This window comes from Varroa destructor, unplaced genomic scaffold, assembly GCF_002443255.2.
Source record: "Varroa destructor unplaced genomic scaffold, Vdes_3.0 BEIS01000006.1, whole genome shotgun sequence".
Classification (NCBI taxonomy): Eukaryota; Metazoa; Arthropoda; class Arachnida; order Mesostigmata; family Varroidae; genus Varroa; species Varroa destructor.
Genome location: NW_019211459.1, coordinates 14611294 through 14619618, shown reverse-complemented (window position 1 = coordinate 14619618; position 8325 = coordinate 14611294). Strand labels below are relative to the sequence as shown.

Here is an 8325-nt window from a genome sequence, read left to right as displayed (position 1 = left end):
TTAACAATACTCCGTAGCAATTCGCTCCTCATCCGTCGCTATGGAAAGTTAACCTACAGCTGAGAAAAATAGAAAAAATATGATAGAATATTTCTATCATAAAATGAGATTCTTCATTGACCTTTACCAAGCCAAGCTGACTGAGGCCTACCGACAGGACATTCGATCGATATATACCTGTTCGGAAAGTTCTACAACCTAAATTGAACGCACGACGTTCATTGTTTAGCTTCGAAACTACTCCCGCCTATCAATGGCGTTTCGTCCTTACTACCGCCTGTTGTATCAGCATATCTTGAACTTCTGCATCATCCCTGTTAACGTGTGTCAGTTGGTATGCCTCGATGCCAGGCATTCGATATTTCCAATTGCCTGTCAACAATGTTTTTTTGGCGGTTATGTTACTGTTAATCTTGTTATCTTAAAATTGAAATAAGACGTATTGCAGTCTGTAAACATTCGTTGCAGGAACAGCTTACTGGTTTGATCGCCGTTCAGACCGCGAATTTGACGTATATTTTGTGCATCGTGTGCTTGTCGTCCTGCTCCGCTTTATACCGCCTAGAAACAGATCACTGCCATCATCTAACCGGTATTGATGTTTCAACAATTGACAGAAATTTTCAAATAGGTTTACGAGTAATAGCGACAATGACAGTGAGGCCACATTGATAGCAAAGCTAAATTTACAAAAAGGACGGAAATATCGAATTATAGTTGGAATAATCGCAGGTCTTCAAACAGTTCGATGAAAGCGATCGAGTAGCATAAGCCCGTCGGATCGACGGACAACACTCAAACGTTTTTCGACGAAAACGAAATTGTTGATGAAAAATGGCAAAAAATAGGATATATGCCCTTTACAGCTTGAACATAAACAGCCTTTTGGTGCACATATACGCACACATAAATAACTACCTTTAGCTTCAACAGTAGATAGTGTTCTAGTCGGGTGTTAAACGTCCTATAGCAATAAACGGACATAACATCTGTCATTTTGCTTTAATTTTTGAAGTGAGGTGCAATAAGTCTATCACGAAATGCTTGCTCAAACAGTCACGTTACTATGAACGTACGTAATGAGGTGACGTGAATAGACGTTCAACCTATTTGAATTATGCTTTTTCCTTTTTACAAGTAACAAATCTCTTTCTAAAGAAGGACTTAGGCTTCCACATACGTATGAAATTCGAATTACAGGCTCTTTGGATAGAGTCCCCTCAATTTAAATCTAGACAATGAGCCTGGAACGCATTGAATGGTTCAAATTCGGAAAGTAGAACACAAGGAAATACATCTTTCTCTACATTTACTCATCCACTGTTGTTGATGCCAATGTGTAGATGTAGCGTTGTTCCGCAATGCTATACAGGCGACGTTTCGATATTCAGTTTCAGCTGCTGCAGCGCCAAAGCGCTTCGTAGACTTGTCCCAGAAAACTCAAACGATTACAGGCCACCGCCGGCCATAGACAAAATAACCCAAAATAACATAAATCTACTGTATATGTATCATTGTTTCAAATAATGGGTGTGTGTGTGTGTGTGTGTGTGTGTGTGCTTGTCTTGCGTTTGATAATCTGTGGGTTGCGACCCTCCTTCTACTGATGCTGACAATTTAGCAAACTGATGGCTACTGATGACTTCATCAGACCTTCAAGCGACAATCCTTACGTTCGTATTTGGTTCTATCTGCTGTTTGAGACGTTGGGTGCTTCGCCTCGCGTCGAGGTCGCGTTCCTGCATGAAGTAGCAGTAATAAGAGCGATAGCGACGGTGTCATCAAAAGTCAACTCCGAGTGCATTAACTGCAATAACAATAATAACAACGACAACAGCAGCGGTGCCGAAGGTGTCTGTCGTTGGTCCTCTGCGGGCTAATCATTTGGGGAATAAGGCCTGTTACACCTCGTAGGGCTCTAGCCGTCCCAGCGATCGTACAAATCGTCGAGTAATCCAACGTCAGCCGCACGGCTATGATTGCGCAGTCGTCTTTCAGGCCGTGGTAGGCACTTCTAGGCATCTCGTCTAGTGATGCTATTACAGTGGCAGGAATCATCGGACGAAGTACACGAGCTGTCGGCGAAGCATCGTATATATTATACCACTAAATGATTTCAGAGCCGCTTTGACCCGTTCTACGTTACATTAGCGAGGCGCAAGATGCTACAGTGGTATCTCGATGTCACTCAGTTTGTCGTTCACTATTTTTTCGCAACACGCAGCTCAGTGACATCCGCTGTTTCATGCCGCTGCCTTTGCGAGGTGTTTACCTTCTTCAGATCCGCCGGATGCCGGCGCCGCCGCTGCCCCGTTTGTGTCGGCGAACAAGACGACGCGCTTGCTTTAAAGATGTCCGAGTTGATATTCGCACCATCGCCGTCGCGTTCAGTTCTATGGCTGTCTGTGAGTATGAGTGTCTGTGTTGCGGATGTATCAGTTGCGTTGGCTCGGCCATTTCTCAAAAGTTTCGTCGAAAGTGGCTGACGGTTCTGGTGACACCACTCGTACCACGCTGTACAGCAAAGGAACAGTGGCCAGATTGGCATGACACGAACATACACACACACACACACACACACACACACACACACACACATACACACACGCACACGGGTAGAGAGATATACAAGCCAGCTCTATGTAGATACTTCTCATTATAGCCACGGCTACTGTAGACAGCCGGCGACGTCGGAAGGGACGAAGAACGCAAAGGACTCGTACCCGTACCGAGAATGCAGGCAACAGTGAGGTATAAGCAGGATGACCAATAACACTGCGGCGCGAGAAACAAGAACTATCGCTCGCTAGATTAGATCAACCTGGCGATTTGGACGGTTCGCCCGTTGATGTTGCACCATTCGAACAGCAAAGTCGTCTGACGAAGCACAGCGTATATAAATAAAATAGGATATCGATCGATGCTCTGTTATAGGATTAACACAGATGGTGTGGCGGCTGATCCATGCAAATTGTGATCTTCCATTCGTTAGCCGTTCTTCTCACATCGACAGCTCGTCTTGATGAGACCACAGATTTGTCTGGAACAAGCCTATCTTGCCATAGGCATTGACTATTATGTGAGGGTTTGCCTTGCTCCGCCTCGAACGGCACATGAGGCCAAACGCGTGAATTGCCTTAGCACGGCATAAGGTCGGCGTTTTGGTGTTATGGCGACATGCCATCCACAGTCGAAGCACCCAGAGTTGACTGAAAGCATATTCGCGACGCCCTTTACCACATCAGGTAAAATGGGCCCGGTAGCGGCTGGTATATTACAACGAGCGTTCAGCGATGCCTAGGAACTGCAAGAAGTGGTCCAGGATTAGATCAGAAGCAGACTGGAAGACACGAATCGAAACAGGCCAAGTGGTAGAGAGGGCCCAATAGCAGATTAGCGGTCGACGTAGCGACACCTGGTTAATCATTTTATACACCATCGATAGGAACTCGATAGTTCTCCAGCAGACATGTACTGGCATAACTGTTGAAAGCTAACAATAGTAAAGGTCGTTTTTTTAAAACTTTTCTCGTCGAGAATGGATAACTGGATAGCGAATTAAGTCTGCAACGAGTAAAAACAATACCATAGTTCTTAAATAGATTTTATAAATAAATATATATATATATATAGAAATAAAAAGCCCGTTATAGTAGCAGCGAGCTGTGGGCGGTATAAATGCCCACATGTCAATGTTCGTAGGTAGGATTGACGTCAGATTGGGAAATGCACCTGGCGTTTTCTTCTGCTTCTGAGAGCATCGTGTAATCATTTACACACTCTTTACACCTTTGTCAGATAGCGTTCGAAATTCCTTCAATATATCTATATATTTAAAATAACTCTGCATACTAGGCTTTATAGGCTATCGTATGTCGGACATACGACAGCTTTACGAACCCGATTAAAGCTAATGGCATAATACGGTTCCTGAAATGTTCGGCCTAAAGTTCACGGGATTTTTTGGGCCTACCAATGATTGTATTATACATTGTACACCCTTGTAACTGCCGTTCTTCGGTTAGCTACTGAGTTCGGGTGCTCGTCGGGAATTCGTAGTCGCCCAGAAACATAACGCGGATCGCAACATTGTCTGACATTTGCATTTGACATGTGATACAGCATCACGTACTCAACATAGGTGATGCTTAAAACCATGCACTACATAGCGCCTTACTAGAGATCTGTTAGGCCAGTTGGGCCCTTCCTAGGTCTTAGTCCCGACAGAATTCGGAGTCGACCTCCAACCTTTTTCGGAGCATGGCAGCTGCCGATAGATCGAGATGGTGACAGAGATCCTTAGCGAATAGTAGCGTTGCCGCCAGGATAATAGACAAGCCTATGACGGGTTATCCGGAGCAATCCCAAGCTCTTTTGAGGTGCGAAACCTTTGTTCAGTTCAAACATTGAAATTCTCCACTGTTAGATCATCTCAGATTAAGTTCACTCCGCATGCGGCAGTTGACGCAACTTTGAGGTCGAGAAGCCACAACGCAACTGAAAAAGCCAGTAGTTGAGGCCTGGCTACTGAGGACGAAGCTGCCAAGGCTTTTTTGGTACTACGCTGGAAAGAACTTACCGTTACTCGGAAGCGGCGGCGTTAATTAGGTTAATCGATTCAAATATATCAATGGTCGGCCAGAGAAATATAGCCTGTTGCAGGCCGCAACTCTGTCACTTGTCCTGAATTTCATTGCCTCAATTTTGATTAGATTGCTAGTCAGTTTCAATTCCAAGACTGCAGAGTGGAACCCGGCTAAGGCTTGCTGCTCAGGGAAACGTGTGCTTCCGTCAATAATTAAATCGTCTGCGTAGAAGAGAACCTTCGCCATATTTTCGGGCTTATGCTTTCTTTCGAGGATATTTTTAAGTAAAACTGACAAACGCTGAGATTATCATTCTGGGTTACACCTGTCATCTGGAGAAACGCTAGGTGCTCCGAAACCCTATTAGCGATTGTAACCCTGCTCTGCGGATGTACTGGTGCTATTAGGTTAGGCACGTTTGCATAAACGTCGATGCCTGCAAGGATGTTTGAGGTAGTAATTTCTTAGAGCGGAGTCGAAACACCGCATGGATATACCACCTAGAGCTACTCAAAATTAGCTTGGTATCGGCAAGTTGGATCTTGGATGCCGTACCCGTCGAACGTAGCCTGTAACAATATAGTCAATATGCCCACGTGCTTTACTGATAGAGGTAAGCCGTTTGCTACAGGACGGTTAATATTGCCGCTCTTAATAGTTTGCCCTAAGAAGTTAACATTCGTACTATCTACTAAACATGAAGCTAGTAGGTTAGCGGATCGCGCTAGTCCGCTAAGTATAATGTCCGCTAAAGGAATTTGCTAACTAATTGGGTGAAAAAAAGAGTGCAAATATATATGTTTATAATTAAAAAAATGCCGTAAACGTATTACGCTATCCGGAATTTTCACATCGTCTATGTTGCCGCTATTTACGCGAGGCTCGTTTTATACTACTTCTCAAAGCTTTGACAAATAGAAGTTTCTTATTTCTCTTTAAACTGGGATTAGACATTGGCTTATACAACAACAATCTCTCACGAGACCCCAGATCTACGATTGTGAACGAAAGGAAGTCTCTATTGCTACGCTGACTATTTCCAAGTGTTGCGCCTTCTGCGATATTTTCTACATTTTAATGTTGTGGATGTCCAGGTCTCTTTTAGCCTATTCTGTAGAAAACCTTTACAGTATTGTGCAATATCAAAATTGCATTTCTCTACAGGTCGTTTTCAATTTCAAATTTTCGTATCTGTTCTCCAAGATCTATTGAAGGCTTCTAGAAAGCTAACCCACTGGGCGCGGTCATCATCCGCATAGATCTTCGCTGAGATCAAGAAGGCTGGAAAGGCGAAATTAATGATTTATATACAAAATATGCATAAATGACCTTGCATCGTTCTTTGGTCACAACCAGCTGCTATGTTGCCACCTTTCTAATACTGACCGCGCCCTCGAGAAGTTGGGTTGCGAAGGGCGCCGCTAATCGAGTTTTCTGAACGCTCCTCTATTACAGGCCGCAGGAACGTCGTAGTTAACCTGTGTGTCACATGTCGCATGTGTCACACTTTCAAATGGGGATTCAATATCTAGATAGATCGCACTGAACTATCGCACCAACGCGGGTCGATGGCAAATCCCTGCGTGTTGTCACGGTCGTATGATAACTTCAAAAGTGCACTTTCAGAAAGCTTACTTGTAGAATTTGTAACCCATTTCTGGCACCGCTGCTCTAACTTTTCCTGCCCATTCAGAGCTCTCGAGCTGTGTCGCGATGTAATGTATACCGGCTGTGAACTTACCAGAAAGAAGTGTGATGCCGCTTTGTTTACAGGCTTCGATATGGCCGACTCTAACGAAAATGCCAAGATTACAAGGCGTATTCAAATATATACAATAAACGGGAGTAAAACATCTTTATAGAAATTATCAGAATTAGCCATTTTAGCTGAGTTGGCTTTTATTGTCTCTTGCTGAAGTTACCTTGTGACACATAGGATTCGTTGATGGATTTCGCTGCAATAAAGCGGCCATTTTGTTAGCTCTTTCAATTGGACCACGTACGAAGATGCCCCGTGTTCCGTTGTATACGAATATCAATTTCGCTTCTTCTGATGTAAGATTGTGTTTCTTGGGTCGCTGGTACCGTCCAAATAAATAACAGCACCTTCATCGACGTGCAGCCAGATACACCGGTAGAGAAAACTGAAGACAACAATCACGTCATGTAATCTCTACCAGTCTTGCGCCGTTGGCCATATGGCTTCCGTCCCTTACTTCAGAAGATTCTGTAGTAAAGCTCCTCATGGATGCACCAGACTGCACGAAATAGATCTTTTGACAAGATCCATTTTTTGTGACATCAGCTTGATAGAGCTAAATTTATATCAAATCGTCGTCGGAGAGCTAAAATCATTCGTCTGTATGCTGTGCAATATAATACGACTCGAAGTTTCAACGAAGATACATTTGATGCGTGTCCGTAAATAGTGACCTTTTCTTTATTTTGCTTTCAATTATTTGCAAGTAAATACCAGCAACAACATTACCTTTTTCGTTTTACTGCCCGTTCGATTCGGAACGGTGACGACGGTGATTGTCAGCCGTTATGATACGTCCATGTCTATTTTCCTATTCTTTTCAACAGGTTGAAATAAGCTGTAGATTCATTTCCACTAAGTAGTGAACAAACTAAAAAAAACTTAGAATGCCTTGGTACAATAGTTCTCCCGGAATGAAAATTCTATACATTATTATTACTATTACTATTATGTTTATTGCGCTAGATTGGATACGTAGTTTCATTAAACAGGATAAAATGACATATATATGTACAAAACGTCTACGTTAGTTCGCTGTATTCATTATTCCGTTAAAACAGACAGTAATTGGAATTAGAAACGATACTTTGTGCAGCAGTTATTTCGATTCAGAAAGTTATTAAAAAATAAATCGTTCCGTGCATGTGTACTCATTACGTGCAACATCATCTTTTGCTTAATAATAGGAGAGCTTCCTTTCCGGCTTTGAAGTGTTGCCATCCTATACCAAAGGAAAAGCATGTTACGGCTGTCCGCTGTTCAGAGCGTCAGTTTCTTTGCGGTCAGACCATTAGGGCCCTGGCAACAGCAGCGGCGGCGGTAGCAGCTGGGGTGGCACGTTCCTGTGGCTCGACTTGCCCATACTAGAGTTCCTCATGAACCTTGAAATCTTGACAAACCCCACAAAATGTTTGAACATTTGTCAGTCAATTCCGATGAACGTAGCGCTAGCTTACATCATAGAGTTGTCAATTCCCATGTACTGTGTTATTGAATCTGTAAATATCAACCGAGTTCGTGACAATGTACCCACACAAGACGATGCTACAGTTCCCCACAGCTATGAAATGAGTTTTTGGTAAGTGCGAAACGTAACTTGAACATAGCAAGCTTTACATTTACCTTAACGCTGTCAAGTGCGCGTTGAATACAGATAAGGTGTTCGAGCACATCTCGACATATTGCCATCTTTCTAATCTCATACAAGCATTTAGCAAGTCCACTAGAGTTTAAGCAAATGATAATAATAATAAAACACTTATAACTCTGACTTATCAAGTTCTCTCATATCTTTTCGTATGTTAAAACTAGGGAGAAGTCGCAAGCAGATAAAAACGTCAATCACAGCCCGCTACATATTCATAGGAAGCGTTCGTGTAGTCACATGCCACCTAACGTTGGTTTGTGGCGGCCCTCTCCAGCGCGCACGAAGCCTCCCTGTGAACACATCTACATGTTTCGAAATCAACACGATTGTGA

General features: G+C 43.2%; 1 long non-coding RNA gene across 1 annotated transcript; it reads right to left on the bottom strand.

Annotated features, from left to right (window-relative positions):
- Positions 1-7275: 7275 nt before the first annotated feature.
- LOC147754894 (uncharacterized) lies at positions 7276-8212 on the bottom strand. The gene is made up of 2 exons (XR_015329851.1): positions 7969-8212; positions 7276-7735 (listed from the first exon to the last, which is right to left on the bottom strand). It is a non-coding gene; the product is annotated as an uncharacterized LOC147754894 (long non-coding RNA).
- Between the last annotated feature and the right edge of the window lie 113 nt (positions 8213-8325).